We start from the raw sequence: 21997 nt of genomic DNA, 5'->3' as shown, positions 1-21997 counted from the left end.
CATTGTAAATAGCATATTCATGTTTATTCATATTTCTGATCTGGAAAGTATAGACAAACTCAAGATGGAGGAATAAGTGGCTGACTAGCAAGCTAAATAGTAGTAAGAGGAGGGAGATGTGGGATGAGGAATGAGCATTGAACTCATGCTAATTTAAAACCTATCACCTTCTGTCTCATGGGGCAGCGTGGGCAAGTTGACTTTCCTTCTGTGCCTTAGCTCAACTCCAGTAGAATCTATTAAGTTATGAAACTCATTGGTGGGGCATCGAAAGAAAATATATATAACTAAATAGATTTATGTTATTGTCTAAGACTAGAATTTAACCTAGAGGTTTTGATCTGGTGGCCCACAGGCCAGAACTAGTCAATGGGGGTATTCTCTTGAGCTCTACTGTCATGGCCCCACAGTGTTTTGTTTGATTTTTAGAGTGGTTAAATTGATTAGAAGTGTTTGAACCCCTAAAGGATTTCATATGAAAATCTGGATTTTGGTCTTCTTAAAATTTATACTATCATGCAGCTCTGGGCTCATGTTTCCTTAGGGTGACAATTAGTAGGCTCTCAGTAGTAATTTCCCACCTTATAAAGAACACATACTGTCCAGTTCACAAGAGCCCATATCACTTCCTACTGTGGACCTAAAAATACCCATAAAATTTATCATTATGCTGATGTGATGGTTTTTCCTTATTTGATTGGCTGTCCTTGTTTGCGTTTCCTGCCTGGCCCCTCTGACCTTTGGAGTGAACTGTGGTTTGTCAAGTGTGAATTTTTGAAGGTAGTGACTATGATGTGCTCACCTCCGAGACTCACTGCCCAGCAGAGTCCGTCAGTCAGGAGACGCTTGGTGGTGTTGAAAGAATGCACTGATGAATTTTCATTGTACATTTATTTCAATCTAATCTAGAGGATAGTTAATCTAGAGAACTTTAAAGTATAAATCAACCAATCATGATTTGTTGGATATTTGGATTTTCATCAGGCTTAAAGTACAATGAAAATTAGTCATGTTGGGTTTTAGGAAATCAAGTTTAAGAGAGGTGGGTCAGTAGTTTAAAACTAAATTTGGAAGATATTTCTTAAATTCTCTTGAACTTTTTTTTTTTCAGCTTTAATATAGAAGGATCACACTTTTACCTTGTTTTGTGAATTTATTTGCCTTGACTTTATGTTAGGGAGTTCCTCAAAATAAAATCACATAAGATTGGTAGGTAATTGAAATACTCTCCAATACTGGTGTTTTTGTTCTTTGAAGAATGTGTAAATTCCAGTCTATAGAGCTTATCCATATATCCAACAAGTATCTAACAGGTGCCAGATTAAAGAAACAAAAAACCCCAAAATTTTAAATTAAAAAAAATCATGTAAGATGGTTTAAAACAGCATGATATATTTGTAGATTTTTAGGAAAATTTGTAAAGTTTAGCTAGTACACAGTTGAGTATAAAACATGTATCTAGTTAATTTCTGTTAGTTAAAGATATTTCATTTTTAAATTGGATAGATTTTACATGGTAGTTTTGGGAAGACAAGATAGATAAAATGATAAACATAAAAGTGATAAAGCAAATTAGGCTACTAGGAGGAAATTTCTAATGACTAAAAACTAAATATAGAAACATAATGTAGTCAAAAAATAGAAACATATAGCTGGGAATATTTAGAAATTAAATTTTGTTGTAGGTTTGAAGATGAAGTATGATTTATTCTTAAAGTATTTAAATACATGTACATAGCAATCTTTAAAAATTTTTTTTTAAATTTCCTTTTTTCTTTGTCTAACATTGCTTGAGTGTCCAGAATGTGCTAGATACTATCCAGAAGTGCTGGGAAATCAGACTATAGGACAAATTCTTCATTATCTCTTGAGGGAGGTAAGAAAAGGAGAACAGAATATCATAGTCTTACAGGAACATATGCTCAGGGTATTAACGGTCAAAAGAGATCATAGTTCACTATGTGGAAGTAAGGGCAGGATCAGAGATAGTTTCACGGATCATATACTCAGACTGCCAGATACATAAGCATTGGGAATGAAGCCAGAGGGAAGAGTGTAGAAGACTGAAGTTGGAAAGAGAGAGTATTATGTTTGGGGGTATGGCAAGTGTTCAGGTGGGTCTAAAGCGCAGTGTGAACTGAGAAAGTAGTGAGAGATGAGGCTAGATGAGATGTAGGGCAAATTCTTAAAAGATTTCTTGGGCCAAAATTTGTGGAGACTTACTCTTTGTATACAGAGGAAGGACATTTGTATATCATAGGCAGGGACTGATATAAGAATATTAGTGCTTTGGAAATATTCCTACCACGGTATGTGAAGGGTAGCTGGTTTGAATTGCGGATGTGTGATAAAGTAGAGGGGGTGACAAGATATAATTTTAGTAGTTTAAGAGTGAGAGATGAAGAATGGTATTGGCGGTACAAGTAAATGAGCATCTAGGAGGCAGAATTATGTTTGGTGGCCAAAATAATATTGTTGCTAAGTGAAGGATATTTTTTGTTTTCTCAGAACTGCATCGTCCACCAGCTGGGACAGATTTTTGTGGTATTTACTGTGCTTGAATTTGGAGATACATGGGAGTTGGGAAGACTTTTGTTGCGGGGATTTTTAAGATAATCCATTTTTTGGGGGGCATGAAGAGTTGAGATGCCTAAAAAATATCCAGCTGGAGATATCAGGAGTTTTAAGTGTGAATTTGAAACTCAAGCTGTCAGTCAACAGAAGGGAAAGATACTCCTCTTCACATGGCTCAAGGATTGAATTCTAGGAAACACTGGTATTGAAAGGCATGCAGGAAAGAATACCCATAGTAAGGAGCTTGGTGTGATGGTCACTGCTTGAGCCCCGTGGCAACCTGGTGGGGGGTAGGTGCAGACTTCATACCTTAGTGTAACACCGATCTAGCTGAGGTACAAAGAGGCCGGCTAATTTGCCCAACAGAGAGAATGAATCCAGAATCCAGCTATGTCAAAAAAATAAAAAATAGATAGTAGTGTTCAGGACTTGTCATATTATAAATTGACGTACTTTTAAAAAAATAGTTTAATTGTGTACTTAGATAATACTTAGTACATATATGATTCTTAAATTACATTCTAATATTAAAACTTTGTGATTCTAGTATTTAAAAATGCTTTTAAACATCACGTTTAGGTAATCCATATAGAACCAGTAGGTAACCCAATAGTAATTTTCTTTTTCTGTAATAAAGACTAACATAAAATTTTCTATTGTAATCAAGTCTTTACCTAAGAAATAAGTATTTATTTTGAATTTATATTATTTCAGTGCCGTGTAGTGGCTTCTATTGAGAAGGCTTTCAATTTGATAAAAGCTTTCTATTCTTTGTACATTATTGACTATTGTATTAATTAATCTCTTAGCATAGTACAGAAACTGGAAAAGGATTTTATTACGTGCTTTCAGGTCATAGAATGAAAAATGCTCTTTGAAAAGCAAGCTATTATTTCTTTTCCATTACGCTTAAACCATTTATCTAAAGTTTATAGAATTCATAATTAAATAGAAATTGGAAATCTTTGGCACAGATGGGCTAAATAACCCGCTCACAAATTACAGAGAAAACACACTGATTTCAGGCTGTCACTGTTCTCAGATGTTAATTTCACAGTACTGAAATTATTTGTTCACATAATTATTTTCTATCTTTATATTAAACATTGTGCCAGTGATTTCATTTGGTGCTAGTGGAATTAGTTATTCCTGAAAATGTTCACATATTATATATTATTCTATGTCTGTGGTTGATTAGTTACTTACAAGTCAAGGACCTAAGCATGGAGGCAAGAAGGAACTAGTGGCCCTATTATATTTGGAATTTTTAAAATATGTCTTATAATATCCACTAAAAAGGCTATTTTTAAAAAGTTAAAATGAATTAAGATAAAGGTGATTTTTGTCTATGGGATATTTCTGGATATAGGAGTGGGTAGAGAGATTAACTGGGTTTGTTTAGTCTTTACATAAATATCTCTGTAGCCTGTCCTCCTCCCCTATCAGATTTTGAAATATAAAAATCTTAAGATTTAAAGTACTAGCTAATCCATTTCCTTAGTAAATGTAGGAATCTGTTTTAGATAACAGATCAGCAGCCATCTAGGTTCTGATTGAATACTTCCAGTGACAAGTCACTTTCTAAGGCAGCACTCTGTATTTAGTATATGTGCTGCCGAAGCAAGCACAGCAGCACTCTGTATTTAAGCTCGACATTATATATATATTTATACACATTTTGGGGGCCATATTTCTTATCTTCTTTTAAATAATTAAATTTTGTTGATTTCTCTCCCTCCCTTCTCTTTCTTGGTAGGGAATAAAGAAAGCAACAAATAATAAAAGTTCAGCAATTCTATAATATAAGGAAAACCACTAAAAACTAGGTAGATGTCAACATCTTATTATATGTTCTTTGGATATGACTCTTGATTTGGCTCAGGTCATGATCTCAGGGTTGTGAGACTGAGCCCTACTTGGGGCTCAGGCTCAGCAGGGAGTCTGCTTGGGATTCTCTCCCTCTCCCGGTGCCCCTCCCCCAGTCACGCGCGTGCTCGCACACACAGTCTCTCTCTAAAATAAAATAAATCTTTAAAAAAATGTTAGACCTATCTTGGTGTAATATTATCTATGAAATGTCTTTTGTGTGTACATGTGTTTGTGCATGACTGTGTGTGCTAATTTCTAAGGCAGCACTCTGTATTTAGTATATTTAGCTCTATATGATCTTTTATTAATTTTGAATTTTATTGTATTATGGTCAGATAACATCATTGCATGATGTGAGTTTATTGCTATTTATTGATATTTGCCTTATATCTTGATGGGTTACAAATGACCCATTCTGTTTTTTAAAAATACTAATTTTCTGGTTATTGAGTAAAGTTTCATATATATGACCATCAGATCACATTTGTTCAGTTTTTACTAATTCTTTGGTCAGCTTGAGCAATCAATAACTGAGAAATTAGTTACAATTCCTTCTCCATGACTGTGAATTTTTTTCATCTCGGTATTTTGAAGTTTTGCTGTATATATTTTGAGTCTCTTTTTTAATCTACATGTAAATTTAAAATTGTTATTTCTTCAAAGCAAGCTTTCTCTTATGTTAGTACATGTAATACCAGAAACAATGAGATTGTTTTTGAAATCTACTGCTGTAGCTTCACTGGCATTTGTTTGATATTTACTTGGTATATATATATATTTTTATCCTTTGACCTTTATGCCATTTTATTTTGAGTGTATATCTAGCTATACTTGTCTATGTGTATGTATCAACAATGATAACAAGAGCAACTAATCTTTATTGAACATTTCAATGAGTTAGAGATTCTGCTGTATGTTTTACATGGACTTTTATCACATAATCCTAATCACAACTCTCTAAAGTAGATTCAGGTCCTCATTTTACAAATGTATGGACTAAAGCTTAGAGATGTACTACAAAGTTAAGTAATCTGTCATTGTTTTGTGTATTGTAAGTGATACAAAAGAGGTTCAAACACAGGTAGTCTGAATCCACAGACCCATACATGTAAATTCTATGCTAAATGACCTCTCCCAATAAGTATTTTAAGGGATCCCTGGGTGGCGCAGCGGTTTGGCGCCTATCTTTGGCCCAGGGCGCGATCCTGGAGACCCGGGATCGAATCCCACGTCGGGCTCCCGGTGCATGGAGCCTGCTTCTCCCTCTGCCTGTGTCTCTGCCTCTCTCTCCCTCTCTGTGTGACTATCATAAATAAATAAAAAATTTAAAAAAAAATAAGTATTTTAAGATACATATATTTTCTTTTCTTTTTTTTTAAAGGATTTATTTATTTATTTATTCAGAGAGAGAGAGAGACAGGCAGAGGGAGAAGCAGGCTCCATGCAGAGAGCCCAATGTGGGACTCGATCCCAGGTCTCCAGGATCACACCCCAGGCTGCAGGTGGCGCTAAACCGCTGCACCACTGGGGTTGCCCCAATACATATATTTTCTTACCTTTTTTTCCACTTGCTGATAATAAAAGGTCCTCTCACCACTGTGTACTTTTAAATTGCTACACAGTATTTCCTCTCCTTTGATGTGATTCCCAGAGTCATTCCCCTATTCTGAAAAACCTGTTGCTTTTTTTCACAGCTAAAAAAATGAATATCACCCATTTTTCAAAATTTTCCAACTTTTTTTCCTGTGGAAAATGCTTTATTGTATCATGCCAGTCTACTACAGGGAATATTTCAAAGTAGTGCAGAAGTAATCCACAGACTTGACTAAGTGGAGATCAACTGATACAATTTTTTTCCCTTAATTTTTCATAGTAATTGCCAGAAATCCAATAAGCTTATTTTTCCAAGAAAGATTAATCTCATAGCTTTGAGAGTTCAGTCCATGTGATGGTCCAATCAGGCTTTACTCCTTGTGTAAACTCCCTCTGAAGTTCATAGCTTGTGCTAAGACGTTGTTTAGTTTCCACATTCTGATCCCCCAGTTTACCTGGATTACACTGGCTCCCCTCAGAGTTTTACAGGGGATGTTAGTTCCTCCATGTTGGTTGTTCATTGGTTAGATACCAAAAGCACATCGAGATGTTAACAAACTTCCTTCTTTTCTCATCATAATAAATTACACTGTGACAATAACTTGGACATATGAGCAAAATAGCTTACAAATACGATACCAGTTTACACAGCTTTCAGCAGTATATTCAGTTGTCTCCCTAACTCGTTGCCAACACCCTGTATTGCCCTCCTGTATAATTTTCAGAGTGCTTTTTCACCGATATTTATTTTGCAGTGTTTACTTTCTCCCATTAAGAATTTCTTATTCATATGCCTTGACTGTTTTCACTTCCCCAATTCTTAACTTCCTTACGTTCATTTGAATGAACATTATTACTTCAACAAATATTTATTGAGGCCCTACTATTTGACAGACGGTGGTCAAGGATCTTGGGATATGCCTGCAAACAAAATATACCAAAATATTCCCTGTCCTTGTGAAGTTGACAGTCTAGGACATTGGGCAGACAATCAAGAAATTAATAAATGCATGTTAGAATGCTAGAAAATAGAACCTATTAGAGTATGGTAAGTGGCAAGGGAAAAAATAAAAAGCCAACCAGCAGAAGGGGTATTGTGAGGGCTAAGGATTGAGGAGGAGAGGGTGGTTTTCAATAGGTGATCATTAATGAGTAGCTGAGCACTGAGGAAAGACTGAAAAGACTTTGTATAGGGACACCTGGGTGGCTCAGTGGTTGAGCATCTGCCTTTGGCTCAGGGCATGATCCCACAATCCCGGGATCCAGTCCCACATCGGGCTCTCTGCATGGGGCCTGCTTCTCCCAATGCCTATGTCTCTGCCTCTCTCTGTGTTTGTCTCTCATGAATAAATAAATAGAATCTTAAAAAGAAGAAAAGGCTTTGTATAGTGAAAACGAGTAGGAAAGACAGAGGCAGCTTTGAAAACAAGTAGGGACGACACGGTGGCTGCTTATGGTTTTATAAACATTATGGGACTATTTGCAAGTCTAGAAGACACATCTGTCTATAATGTGTGATTCATTCAATCTCTCCTTCTCCACACTGTGAGATTCATCTATATGGTACTATCCTTAGGAGTACCTCATTGAAACGAAAAGGATGAGGGTGCTCAACAAGCCAGATAAAAATAACACTTTATTTGTTTAAATTATATCTTATTATGTTTCCAGGGTCCAATGTGAAAATTAATTATCATTTTGCTGTGCAGCATATTTTATGAAACAGCACTTGTAGGAAAAGAACTGTAAATATTTTAACTTGTTGCTATACTACTTTTCAAGATAGAATATCTGTAAATTTCAAATTCATAAAAATCAATCTTTTTTCAAACAAAATTTGGAAAGTAAGTCTTAAAGTTACTCTTAACTTTACCAGGTTATGTGTTACATCTTTAGTTGCTGCCATTTTTATTGCTACTGTTAGTTTTATTATTATATTTAAAAGGCATAATTCTACTTTTGTTAGGCAGTATATTCTATAGGTTTAATATTTTTGATTTCTATCCTTGCTATTGACTCATTACTACCTCTTAAACTTTGCAGTCCATTGTAAATCTGATTCCATTTAAAACTGAATAGACAAAAGTATTTATAATGTTGAAGCTCCTCTCCATCCAAAATTCCTGACCGATGTTGGTGTCAGCCCTCATTCATCTGCATTTTCTAGTTAATACCAATGTCATATTTGTTTTTTCATTTGTTTTGTTTTTTAGATTTCACAAAGGAGTGAAATCACATGGTATTTGTCTTTTTCTCCCTGACTTATTTTGCCAAGACAAAAGAGCTTAATAAATAGATATGTTCATCATGTTTTCAAATATACTTGTACTGATAACTTGGGGTAACATGGGGGTCCTGGCCATGGGGTCCCCATATAGAATGTTGTAGGAACATCCCCCCATGAGTCTCATCGCTCAGAATTCCAGTCTCTTTGTACTCATTCGACACCAAAGTAAGTCACCGGTTAAGTGTCTTATTTTACAGATGCGAGATAGATAGGTAACTTACTTTATAGGTGCAGTTACTTTGGTGAATTGCACATCAGCAGTACCTGAGGCTTAATAAACATGTGTTTATTGGAATGCTCCTCGAAGGCTGCCAGAGAAGGCTGGAATGAAAGTCACTGTGGAGAGAAGGGCCCAGCCATCAGCTGGCACCATGCAGCAGGCATGTCCATGAGGCCTTCTTCTGCACATCCCAGTCAACTCCCCAGCCGGAGCAGAAGCCTCACAAGGGGCCCCTGCCAGCACATAGGATCAGGAGAAATGCAGATGGTTGTTTCCTGAGCCACAAAGTTTGGGGAGGCTTGAAACTCTCCAAAGTAGTTGTCTGATTTGGTCCCAACATTGTTTTTCAATTTGAGAGTGAAGGAAGATCCTCTGGACAGACTTAATTTTTTTTTTTTCCTAATCAGACACACCTGCTAATGCATTCAGTTATGTAACACGGAGTATGAATTAGGCACAAAGGTTTTCTCTATCTGCTAGAGATTGTTTTTTCACACTGACATACATAGATACTCCTTCAGATAATTGGCATTACTTCTTTTCTATGGCAGGAATATCTTGGGTTCTGATTGTTTCTCTTTGTGCAGTCACACATCTCAGAACCTTCTTACTTAAACCTCTAATGACATACCTGAGGGCCGTGGTTTTTAAGACTTTTAAAATTCACACAATATTAAAATTAAAGGGAAAATATGTATGTCTGAAGTTAAGTGTGTCAGATTTTTATTTTATCACCTAAAGTTATAGAAAGGACAAAGGGAAAAAAGTGTACTAAATGCTATTATCACTATTTTAAGAAGGTATGGATATTGTTAACATCAAAAATGTAGGGAAAACAGTGTAGGAAGGCTATAATTTCAAAATGAAGTAGCATTCTTTAATTAAAAATCTTTGAGTTTATGAGACCTAACTTACATTTTGTTTTAATTATGCTGGAGACTGGTAAAAAAAAAGGGGGGGGGTTTGATAGCATTCATGAACCAATGTGTCAGCACCTCTTCAAGATTCTGTTTGTTTGTTTCATCCTTTTGTTTTTTCCTTATTTTTCTCTGATGTATTAACAGTATCATTACTTAATGAGTTGTTTTCCTTTTATAACTATAACAGAAAGTCAGGGAAAGTGTGTGTTTGCCCAACTGTTCCAGAAATTTTTTGGGGGGGTAGGGAGCAGAAGTAAAGCCTCCTTGTTATCCCATCAATAAATAAGAATTGTTATTGTTAAGAAAAACTGCTGACATTCATTGTTTTAGGTCTATATTAAGACCCTTATCATGATTATTATACACAGTCCTACAGTATTTCTGTGATTCAGGTGTTATGCACCATTTTATAGATGAATAAACTGACAGGGAAGTTACACAACTCACTCAAGCTCACACAAAACATAGTAGAGACTGGAATTTGAAATCAAGATTTATCTGAATCCAGTGTCATTGCTCTTAACAGCTTTGCTCTCCTGTCTTTTCCACCGAATATACATTATCACCCCTCCTCAAGGCGATCTGCTGCTTGATCCTGCATCATTATATTGGTGGATCCCTTGAGACAGGTACTTGTGGAAAATTAGTAAAAGGATATTTTACAGCATGGAACAGTACAAGTTCCACTGGCTTTGAAATCATACTAACCATAGGTGATGATTAATTTTATATCTTGCTTTGGCCAGGCCGCAGTACCAAAATATTTGGTCATGCACCAGTCTAGATATTTCTGTGAAAGTGATTTTTTGGATGAGATTAACATTAAAAGCAGTAGACTCTGAGTAAAGCAGCTTACTCTGCCCAATATAGGAGAGCCATGTCCAATCATTTGAAAGCCTTAAGAAAAAGAGACTGAAGTTTCCCAAGGAAGAGGAAATTCTGCTTTTACACCACTGTGAGACTCCACTACAACATCAGCTCTTCCTGGGTCTCCAGCCTGCATATTTCAAACCTGCCAGCCCTCATAGTACTGTGAGGCAGTTCTTTAAAATAAAGCTCCCTCTCTCTCCTTCTCCCTCTCTCTGTATTCTTTCTCTCACTCTTTCCAACATACATACACACATACATGCATATAACATACGTACATATGACACACACATACATCTTGTTGATTCTCATTGTTTCTTTGAAGAACTTAGGGATTTTTGAATGAGAGTATGATCATTCGGGCAATTCACTCAAATTAATTATCTTATACACAAAAAGGAATTACAGATCTGCCTTGACGACTATAGGATTACGTTCTGATAAACCCATTGTAGGTTAAAGATAGCGTAAGTTAAAAATGCATTTAGTACACCTAACTTACCCGAACGTCATAGCTTAGACAAGCCTATCTTAAATGTGCTTAAAACACAGGAGCCCACTGTTGGAAAAATTGCTTAACACAAAGCCCGTTTTATAGTAAAGTGGTGAATATCCCATGTAATTTATTGAACATTGTACTGAAAGTGAAAAAACAGAATGATCATATGGGTACAAGATGATTGTGAGCATCTCTGTTGTTGACCTCATGATCATGTTAGGATCATGCTGGGCTGACTGGGAGTTGGCGCTCACTGCCAGCGCTTGGCATCCGTATCCCTCCTCTGCAAAAAGATCAAAATTCAAAGTAGAGTATCTACTGAATGTGTATCTCTTCCACACCTTCGTAGTCGAAAAATCGTAAGTCAAACCAGTGTAAGTCGGGGACTGTATCTGAGATTTTTGGAAAACTTAGTGCATGTGAAATACTTATGCTAAACGTTATTGTATCAACTATGCAATACATGTCAGCTAATTTTTATTGTTGTTTCCCCCCTGCCACTTTAACAAGCCAATCTGTTCTCTCTGTCTTGACTTCTAGAAAGATCAGGCAAATGTTTTATTGCTTAACTTGTGTTTATTATTTTCCATTCCTTTCCTTCCCCACGCGTTTTTTCATTTTTGTGTTTTGTCCTGTGTTAATTGTTCAATTTTTATCACATTGTCATTTACCTAGGTAGCTTCCGTTTGGGATATAACAGGTGTACAAACACATACATAAACCCAACCTGCATGTATTTACAATCCAAGTGACAGACTAGAATGAGTTTAAACTGGTTCTGCTGACCACAGTTTCCTGCCTAGTCTCTTGACCAGTTTTACCAGAAATTGGAGGAAATCTCATCCGATTGACGAGGCAAGGCATTTGACTGATTTAGAAGTGTCATCTTTATAAACTTGTCTATGGTTTATATCTTTATACCATGAAAATTTTTATTTTCATGACTCTTATAGTACTTTATAGACTTTTTGGGGAGTGGAGAGGAAGAATTTTTTGTACCTAATAATTGTAGTTATTGTTAGTGATTGATTAGTATGAGTTACAGTCATGCTTGCTAAAAGAATTAAGATTCAAAGAATGTCAGTCATAAAGAGAAAGACAAAAGGATATATTTTTTCAGTTTTTTTTTCTGAACGTGAACAGAAAGAGTCTATGATAGTTGTAATTATCTTTGCATTAGTGAGAAAATGATATAAGCAGGTTATATATAAGCCACCAGCTAATGGCTTTATATTCAGTCTGGAGTGGATCCAGCCGAATTTGACCTTGTACTCTCTGGAGATAGCCTGTAAAAGCTTTTCCTAAGAGATGGTTGCCATCTTATTTACCTGTACCATGGTCATATCAGCTGGTCTACTTTTAGTCCCCCTGATTTAGTCTTGAGTATTGCTAGTGAGACAGCTCTTTTCATTGAAGGCTCAGGTGCAATTATCTGCTGAAGTGCAGTGATGACCCAAATGTGTTTGGTCTATGATTCCAACTTAGATTCTCAAGTCTAGACTTTCCTTTCTAAATCTTTTTACTTAAAATTAGTTCTAGTTTCTTTCTTGGACATAAATGAAAAAAGTTTTGGACTGTTCTTTTTTAACACTTCTTTTGAAAGCTTGAAACAACAAAATTTTCACAGAGCATTTAGTATCTTTAGGTGTACCCTTCACCCATACCCATTTGCTTCACGTTTACTCAGCTTACTTAGGATGTATTGAGTTACATGCGTAGATAGAGAAATTGTGTGTGACTGTGGGGGTGTATGCATGTGCACTTGATCTTGCATCCAAGTGACTGAGAGTCTAGAGAAGATCTACACAAAGAGAAAATCATTATAGAATGGCATCACTATAGTGCGCTCTGGGTGCATTAGCTGACAAAACAGTGCTTTGAAGGACAGATAAAGTTGGCTAAGGGAGAAAGGAAAGGAAGGCCCTCTGGACCAATAAACCATGTGAAAAACATTAAGCCACAAGTCAGAAAGTGTATTCAGTGAACCCTCTACTTGTGAATGCATCTGGCAGGGCTTCCAAGTGGACTATTTTATTCATAAGGAAGAAGAGTCACTGGAGGCATTGCCTGTACCCAGATTTGCATTTTATGAAGATTATTTGCACAGCAGTATGTAGCTAACAAGATTTTTGCTTAAACTTCAGGGATTTGACTAGAAGAGGCTAGTGCTGACACAGTGGCCCAAGGTTGATGGGTTCAGTACTTCAGTATCTACTAAGTAGCTTTGGGTTCCTATCAAGCCCTAATTTGTAGACTTTCAGGCTCCAGGGAAAAATGCCTTTAAATTTTTAAACAGCATTTTTCACTTCCAAAAATAGTATTAGTGTTAATTGTGGAAAATTTAGAATGTGTGCTAGAGCACAGAAAATAAAATTGAAATACTCTAAACCCTACCACTCATAATTAGCTACTATCAATATTTTGACAAATATTTTTTGGTATACACATATGATTTAGTATATATATCTATATATGTGTGGTTTAGTATTTATATGATTTTCAACAAAATCAGGTCATAATAGTATTAGTTTCCATTATTGTTATTCTTTTCCCAACATAGTATGCAAAATTTTCATAACACTGTGCATCTTCTTCTAAAGTAATATTTAGTATTTATTATAAAAGTGATAGTATCTTCACCACAAAAATAGAATTTACTCTTAAGTAAACAGATGATTAGAATGATTCTTAATCTCTCCTCCTAGAGATAAAGATAAATATATTTCACTTTTTTTCCTATTTTTTTTTTCCAATTGACATTTGATTATAAGTTGAACAAAGTAATAACAAATACTTAAGTGTTTGTTGTATACCAGGCTGGGTTCTAAGTACTCTACATATGTCAATTATTTTTTTCCCATAGTGTGATAAGGTAATTATTGTCACCAATTTTAAGATGAAGGAGGTGAGGCACAGAAAGATTAATTAACTTACATAGGAACTAGGAAGTAGGAGAGCCAGTGTTCAAACCCAGGCCACCTGCTGCCACATTTCATGGCCTTAAAAGACTGCTATATTGGTTCCCTCTTAACATTATATTCATGTCATGCAATTGATTTGTTACCACCTACTCTTCCACAGCCACGTTTCTCTGAAGAGTTATTTATATGTTATGGTTGCATTTCCTCATATCCCACCTACTCCATGACACACTTCCACCCAGAACTTTATTATACGAATTTACCCAGACTATTAGTTTGTGCTAATATCTCTAATGAATCCCAGTCTGTATCTGGACACCCAACTTATTTGCACTGTCATCGCATCCAGGGCAAAGGCCTGTTCCATCTTCACTCACTGTATTTTGTGGGTTTCTATGGTACCACGCATCCTTCCTCTGTCCCATCTGTGCTTTTGCTCACTCTTGCTGAGTCTCCTGTGTTAGACAGTTGTCTTCAACCTACCTTCCGGATGTTACACAGTTTCAGGGCTTGGCCATAGCTCCCCTTGCCTTTTCACCCTCCACACTTTCTTTCCCTTGGAGTCCATGAATTTCCATAAGCTTAAAATACATATAGTCACTGGATCTCTGTATCCTCTCTTTCCTGAGGTTCCGACTGGTATATCCAGTTACCTCAGCATCATCACTTAATATCTTAAAGAACGCCTTTAAAAATATAGGATATCCAAATATCTTCTTCTCCGGTTTTTGCTGTCTTAGTAGATGACACAGCAATCCATTCAGAAATTTGAGCCAGTAATGGGGAGTAATCTTTACACTTCCTTCCTCGCTGTCCAGTCCTCAAATTCTGGGTTACATCAGTTGTAGTTTCTACTTTTCTTAGAAGAGGTCACTCTCCTACCTCTTCTGATCCCAGAACCTCACACTCCCTTTCTCATCTGGACTATTGCATCCATCTCACACACGTTTTTACTTCTCTCTAATCCATGTCCCACACAGAGGGATATTTTCGAAGCAGGTAAGGGATCAGGTCATCCCTTGGTTCAGCCCTCTTTGATGGCCACTTAACTGCTCTTGATACTCTGTTTAGGACCCTTCATATGCTGTGTAAGGCCCTATGCTGGCGCCTCAGCCCTTCACGCATGGTCATCTCCACCTACAAATTCCGAGTTCCTCATGTAACCACCTTCCTCTGATCATTACCTAGTTGTTAACTTGTCTGTCACTTCCTTGGGGTGAAGTCTTCTTACTCTAAGTTGCATATCCCTTTTCAAAACAGAGACAGACCTCTCGCTAACAGTATTCACAATTTACTTATTGAAGCTGTGGGTACCCCTTAGCGGCCCTCTGCTTCCCTGCGCTGCAAGCCTCCCCAAGGTAGAAGCCTTTGGTCACTGCCTTACTACCTGGGACGTGTTAGTTGGTACATAGTTATTGAATGACCAATGATACTTAAAGGACAGTTTGCTGTACTTTGGGACTTTGTATATTTCTTATGTTTTGCTCGGATTCTAAGATTATTGTTCAAATTATGTCCTGCTGTAAAACAGAATTTCCACTCATTTAAAAATGTCAGCAGTTAATCTTTTTTTGGTAATTTAACCTCAGTTCAACCTCTATTTCCCAAGTTAGTGAGATATTATTGCATCAACCAACTAACTTTGCTAAGTCTTAATCCACATTTTTTTCTTTTTTAATGTGTTTTTTTCTCATTACAACAAGACATAGTCTACTATATTTAATTAGTTTTTTAAATCTCATTTTACTGCTAAGTGAATTATTTCTTACCATTTTTTTCTATGAAAAAAGAGATGATTAGAGTGGTAAAATAATTACTCCAGATGGAACTACTAATATGTATCAAAACTGGAATTCAGATTCAGAACTTTATAAACGACTGCATAGCTACTCCTCCTTCTTGATCTGCTCCTGCTCGTGAAACAAAGAAATTCTGCTAATAGCCTCAGCTTGGTAACTGTGTAGGAGACTCCGAGCAATAAGATATTCTGTAATTAGGAATATATTTATCTTAGACAGTGGAAGGTGTGTCACTTTTTTTTAGACTCTATAGAAATATATTGCATTTGCTGTATCGTCATACAAATTGTGTTTTTGAGTAAGATAGGTTAATAAATTTAATTAATGTCAACAATTCTCTATTGAGATTCAGTTACATGGAATATGTTTGATTATCTAAAGTTACAATCTAGTGGAGGGGGAAATTGCATACTTTAAATATTACGCAGTTAGAATTTCACCTGCATGGTAATATCAAATACCAACTTCAGCGAGTTTAAACGTATGACTATATTATATAGAGCCAGTACTAAGCACATTTCTTGATTACCAGATACATCATTAAGGTTAGGTATATTTAATCGTTTAAGTACCCCCCCCACACACACACACTCCCCACAATGTATTTGGTATAGACACATTGATTACTAGATAATTCCTGTCCTACTTCAGGAGATTTTGGAATTTTCAAGCCATTTCTAAAGCAGTTTCTTTGTGACTCTGCTGTAAAAGAGTGACAGTCATATAGCTGTCCATATCATTTCTGAATTCACAAAATGTAAGGCATCGAGTTTTATGAAAGTGTTATAACACGTTCAGGTATGATGCCTGGTGTGGTGACTTAAAATACTTTGTGGACATGTTCTTTTATTTCAAAGCATTTTAGTAGTCTCTTTGAAGACTTTTGCCTGCTTTCTCATCTCAGCTAACTACTGTTTTATTTGATATTAATTGTGGAGAGCAGCAGGCACCCCGACAATGGCCATTTATCTTCCTCCCCCTCCAGGGCGAGGCTTTATGATCTTGGAGAGAAACAAGGAGGAAGAGCCTATGTCTTTCTTTGTCACTGTCTATGGAACGAAGGTCACAGATATTAAGACACATCGTTCTGATGGTATGGGGCCAACCTAGGTGATTAATCAGCTTAGCAGTCTTAAGCACTCAGGCCTATAGAAGAAGCTCTTTTCCGTAGTAATTGTCATTATGCTTATGAAGGGACCATGCGGTGATTTTATTGAGATGAAGTGTTTTCTGATGTGGGCGGGAGATGCCTGCATTCCTGAATTGGATAGTCCTACCTCTCTTACCAGCAGTAGTCTTTCATGTCAAATGCAGTTTGCAGAACTGTACCGAATAATGCCAGCAAACAGTTTAACATCTCAATAAGCATATATAGGACAGAGGCCAGAAAGGATTGCTCTGTGAATCTAACTTAAGCAAGTGCTGGTAGGGAGAACATTTTTACATTTGCTTTATGCATTGCTGCCGCCGGGAAGAGACACCAGGACTTGTTACAGGGCAGTCTAATAATGGTACAGTGCAGGTGATTGATATTTTGTTTTGACAGTGAATAGTGTTTTCTCTGAATAAGGCTATAACACACTACAAAGAAAGATTTTAAAATCACCATATGATGCCACAATGTTTAGGATTTGCATGTATCTCTTATCCTACTGTATATATCTTTGAAAAGTCACTTTAGAAATACCTAATAAAAATTATATATATATATGTATATTTTAAAGATTTAATTTATTTATTCATGAGAGACACACAGAGAGAGGCAGAGGCAGGGACACAGGCAGAGGGAGAAGCAGCATTCCCATGGGGAGCCTGAAGCAGGACTCTGTCCTGGGACCTGGGGATCACGCCCTGAGCCAAACGCAGACACTCAACCACTGAGCCACCCAGGTACCCCAATAAAAATGATATCTAACAATATTATAACAACAAGTGTGGTAGCCATGAGCAAAGACTAATTTGCATGGTTGCTGACAGCCAGCAAGAAGGAATGGTGGCTTCCAAACATCTAAACAGTAATTTGTCAAAACGGAAATGACTTTGGCCATTATACCATCAATTCAGGTTCTTGAAAGAAAATGAATTATCATAGATGATAAATTTCTAAAATAACAAATGTACACTTTTTATGTTTATCAGAAATGTTGAGGAAAAGAATAAAAAGGGATATTAAGGCTATAATAATGTGCGTTATAAAAAAGTTTGAGTTAATACGATATACATAAACCACTATAATTTGTGATCTTAAATTTTAAATTATTGCTGTTTACTTCAGTGTTTTATGACACATTTTATTTTATTTAGTTATTTATTTATTTTTAATGACCAAATCTTTTCTTTTAAAAATTTTATTTATTTATTCATGAGACACACACACACACACACACACACACACACAGAGGCAGAGACACAGGCAATGGGAGAAGCAGGCTCCATGCAGGGAACCCCACGTGGGACTCTATCCTGGGACTCCAGGATCACGCCCTGGGCCAAAGGCAGGTGCTAAACTGCGGAGCCACCCAGGGATCTCATATGACACATTTTAAAACTACATCAGAAGTCTGAAGATACAGAATTTATACTATAAATGTACATATATTAACATATAAAAGTATAATATTCCAATCGTATGGTAGCAATACGTGTAGATGATTGAAAGATACAGAGACACACAATTATCTGAGTGAAAAGGGAACATGTAACTCACATTTTATCCCCACTGCGTAGTAAAAGTTCTTAGAACATTATTGTTCACAATTATTTTTTATGAATAGTATTATTATTATTCACAAATGTTTATTGATTAATTAAATGAAACATAAATAATTGACTACTTTTTTGCAGAATTGGGGTAAATACTATTTCTGACCTATTAGCAAGTACTAGCTGATTCTAAAATTAGTAAGAAAGAAATAAGTGATTATCGATTTTGAAAAACTTACAAATAGCTCATCATGCTTCATTTGATCATTTGCTTTATTGTTATGGACATGTATGAATTTGGTGGTGATTTTGTCTATTGTACCATGGTGTGCTTTCCTAATAATTTTTCCTTTTTGATGTGATATAATTAATTGTATCAATGTTTAATGAATGTTTCTCCGAGAGCATAATCACATTTAGATATCATCTGGGGAGATAACATGTTTAATCAATAATAACACCAATCATGCAAACAGATCATACATCATTATGCAAAATAAAGTCTTTCTTAAGTACATGATAGAGGGCAAAGTCTTTTCTATTTGCAGTAGTTGTGAATTACAATAGACAATCTCAGATGTGCAAGTAACAAGTTCCACTCAATTATTTCTTTGTAACTAAAATCAAGTTCTATTTTGGACCTCATTTATTAAGTTGACGACAGCTTAATCTGAGTCAATTTGGAATCCCCCTATGATAGTTCGTACTGTGTACAAGATCCAGTGGATTTATAAAGAGTCATGGCAGGGATGTGATAATTATTACCTCTATGGTAATCTCAAGTCATAGGTAAATATTGAAAAATTCATCTTGTCTCTGGTCTTAGTCTACTCATTTTAGTGAGCCATCTCTTTTCCTATTTCCATGGTTCTCTTAGTTTTAGGAAGCCATAAAATAGTCACAGAAATGTTGCTGCCCCTTTGGTGTAATTCTGGGGCATATAAAACGCCACCGGATACCTAGTGGTCCTGCACACCTGTACAATGACTCCAGTAACTCTGGGTCTTGCCCTCAACTCTGGGAAAGGATTTCTTCATGCCTCCCTATTTAAGTTTTCATAGAAAGTATAACTCAGGGCCCCCTCCCCCATCTCCTTTCACTATTCTCCATAAACTTCTTTCAATTTCTTTCATCATCTGAGCCTAAGAAATCTTTTTATAGTCACCAAGAAAGGTTTTTTTTGTTCTTGTTTTAATTTCTGCTGCCTGAGAGTTCTCCCTATATCATGCTGCAGATAGTCTCTTTAATGGGTTCAGATTTAGGAAAAACACAGATGAAGAGACTACCAAGTAGTGAATTCTTTTAACCCTCTCATCATTCTTCCCCATGACTCTCAATACAGTGTAAACCATCTGATGAAAATGAAAGGGGAAGCCGAAACTCCACAAGAAAAGGATATTCCAAAAATAGTATCCACAGAGAATATGTATCTGGTAACCTTATAAATGTTCTATCTTAAATGATTTGCAGGATTAGGGGATTTAAGATCAGATTAAAGACACGTGTTTAAATTCTATTTATTCAAAATCCTATGTAAAACTAAGTACCACAGTTAAAAGTTACTGGCTTTTTCTTTTTTATTGAGAATGTTATATTATCCTTCAAATATATTATATACTTTAAGGACCTAGAAGCACAGAAGCAAATCACTGGATTATAATAATTTTAAGTTCTTTAAGGGGTTTTAAAATGGATTTGATTTTAATGTATTACTTTTCTGCTTTTAAAGAGTTAAGAAAATGGTCGAACCTTTTTTCACTAGAGATAATTGATTAGGAAAGTCAAGTGCTTTATTTTTTAGTTTCTATACCTCATTGAATTGCTTTTTGCTCTAAAAAGGAAAAAAAAAAAAACAGGTACTTCGCCAGATAGGAGCTAGCAGTAATCCTAGTTTTTATTTTTTCATTTAGAAGGATCTATATGTAATTTAGAAAGTCAGGCGCTTGAGAAGCCAGTGTTGTAACGAGAAAACCCTGACTCTTCCAACTCCGTGTTACAAATGGATTTGTGATGACCCTCCAGACACTATTTAAAAGCTTCCTTAGTGAAAACTGGCAACATTTTAAGTATGTAAAAATTTAAAAATGGCTAAATAATTTTTGTTATGTTCAGACAATGGAATATTGCTGTTTTCAAGAACAGAAGCAAATATATTAATAAATAGCACCAAGTGTGTTCATATTATAAAGTTAAATGGAAGTCGTAGGAAAAATTGCATATATACCAAATGAATATGTAACTCCCATTGCACAGATGATTGATGGAGTAAATGAGTATTGTATGATGTCAGCTCTATTAAAATAGAAAATTGGAATAAAAAATAGAATTAAAAAATAGGAAAGCAGATTAGAATAAAATATAATAGGTCACAGATTTATGTCAGATTGTTTTTTCATCTTTCATTTTCTTTCTTTTTTTTTTTTTCAAGACACTGAATACGTTTTTATTGAGTCTTTTAGTTTACAACGTGTGGTAAAAGGAAAGTCATTTCACCTTAACTAATATTTTACACAGCTGTAGTAAAAATATCTCAAACTTCAGGGAATTATGATGGATTACACATATATTAAAAGTTGGGGATTGGGTAAACTATCTGAGTTCTTGAATTTCCCAGTTGACTTTTCCCTTACAATAGTAATCAGCTCTAGTTACATAAGTTTCTTCAAGGCCATGTTTTATCATTACTAATGTCTTTATATCTGAAGCATTGCTATTTCAATCAATATCCCCTAATTCCACTTCAAAAATGAGTTTTGCATTTGGTGGAATTTTGGCGTCAGGCTGTCCTTTCTTTCCATAAGCCCATTCTGGTTCAATCTCTAGTCGAGCCTTTTCTCCTTTACTCATAGTTAAGAGTGCTTCATCCCATCCTCTGATAACTATGCCTATTCCAACCTTAAAACTTAAAGGCTTGGCATTTTTCTTCTTCTTTGAATTGGTTTGAATATTAGTATCAAAAACAGTCCCATCCTCTAGTTTTCCTGTATACCAGCATGAACAACATCTCCCTTTCTGGGAAAGTTGGTTTTATCTCATTTTTTAAGGACAGATTTTGTATATTATGGTAGACCCTCATCCGGAGTCTCTTCATACTTGGTTTCTTTGGGTTTATCTTCATTAAGCTTCACATTTTTCACCTGCTCAGACGCTTTGCTTATACTTTCAGTAACTTTGAAACACTTACTTTCAAAAAGATGGATGTAGGCTGTAACCAAATGGTCTTTGTTAGCTGTCTGGCCACATTTTTAATGTTTCCTAATAACTTATGTTCTGCAAGAAATGAATCTGAACCGTGGTCCTGTAGAAATTTGATAATGTCCTCCTTGGGTAGTTGCTCGCTGTGCAGCTGCTCCACGGTCCAGGCCTGCTGTGGAAAGGCCGCCGCCATCTTCCCCCGCTGCCTCTGCTTTACTCTCATCTTTCATTTTCTATGTTTTCAATGATTCTTATTTTCTGCCTTTAAAATATCAAACACTTATGCTTTTTATTTAGTCTTCTGTCAGAATTGTTAATAAATTGAGAACCACCTTCAAACTTCTGAGAAGCAAGGAGTAGTAAAATAAGAGACCTTGATAACCCAAATGTTATATAAATTTCTGAATAACAAAGAAAAAATGTATAAATGGCGTTATATATATATATATATATATATATATATATACACATATATATAGAAAGAGAATCTCCATTCATGTTGTTGCTGTTATCTCTACCTCAGAAATGAAGATGAAAAATTGATTAATTT

General features: G+C 35.8%; 1 protein-coding gene and 1 pseudogene across 1 annotated transcript in view; one reads left to right on the top strand and one right to left on the bottom strand.

Annotated features, from left to right (window-relative positions):
- PCLO (piccolo presynaptic cytomatrix protein) overlaps positions 1 to 21997 on the top strand; it is a 390843-nt gene that overhangs the window by 139947 nt on the left and 228899 nt on the right.
- Positions 20968 to 21640, bottom strand: LOC129494287 (peptidyl-prolyl cis-trans isomerase FKBP3-like; annotated as a pseudogene).

This window comes from Nyctereutes procyonoides, unplaced genomic scaffold (genome assembly GCF_905146905.1).
Source record: "Nyctereutes procyonoides isolate TBG_1078 unplaced genomic scaffold, NYPRO_anot_genome, whole genome shotgun sequence".
NCBI lineage: Eukaryota > Metazoa > Chordata > Mammalia > Carnivora > Canidae > Nyctereutes > Nyctereutes procyonoides.
Note: the sequence above shows the minus strand (reverse complement) of the source record. Positions and strands in the feature narration are given on the sequence as shown.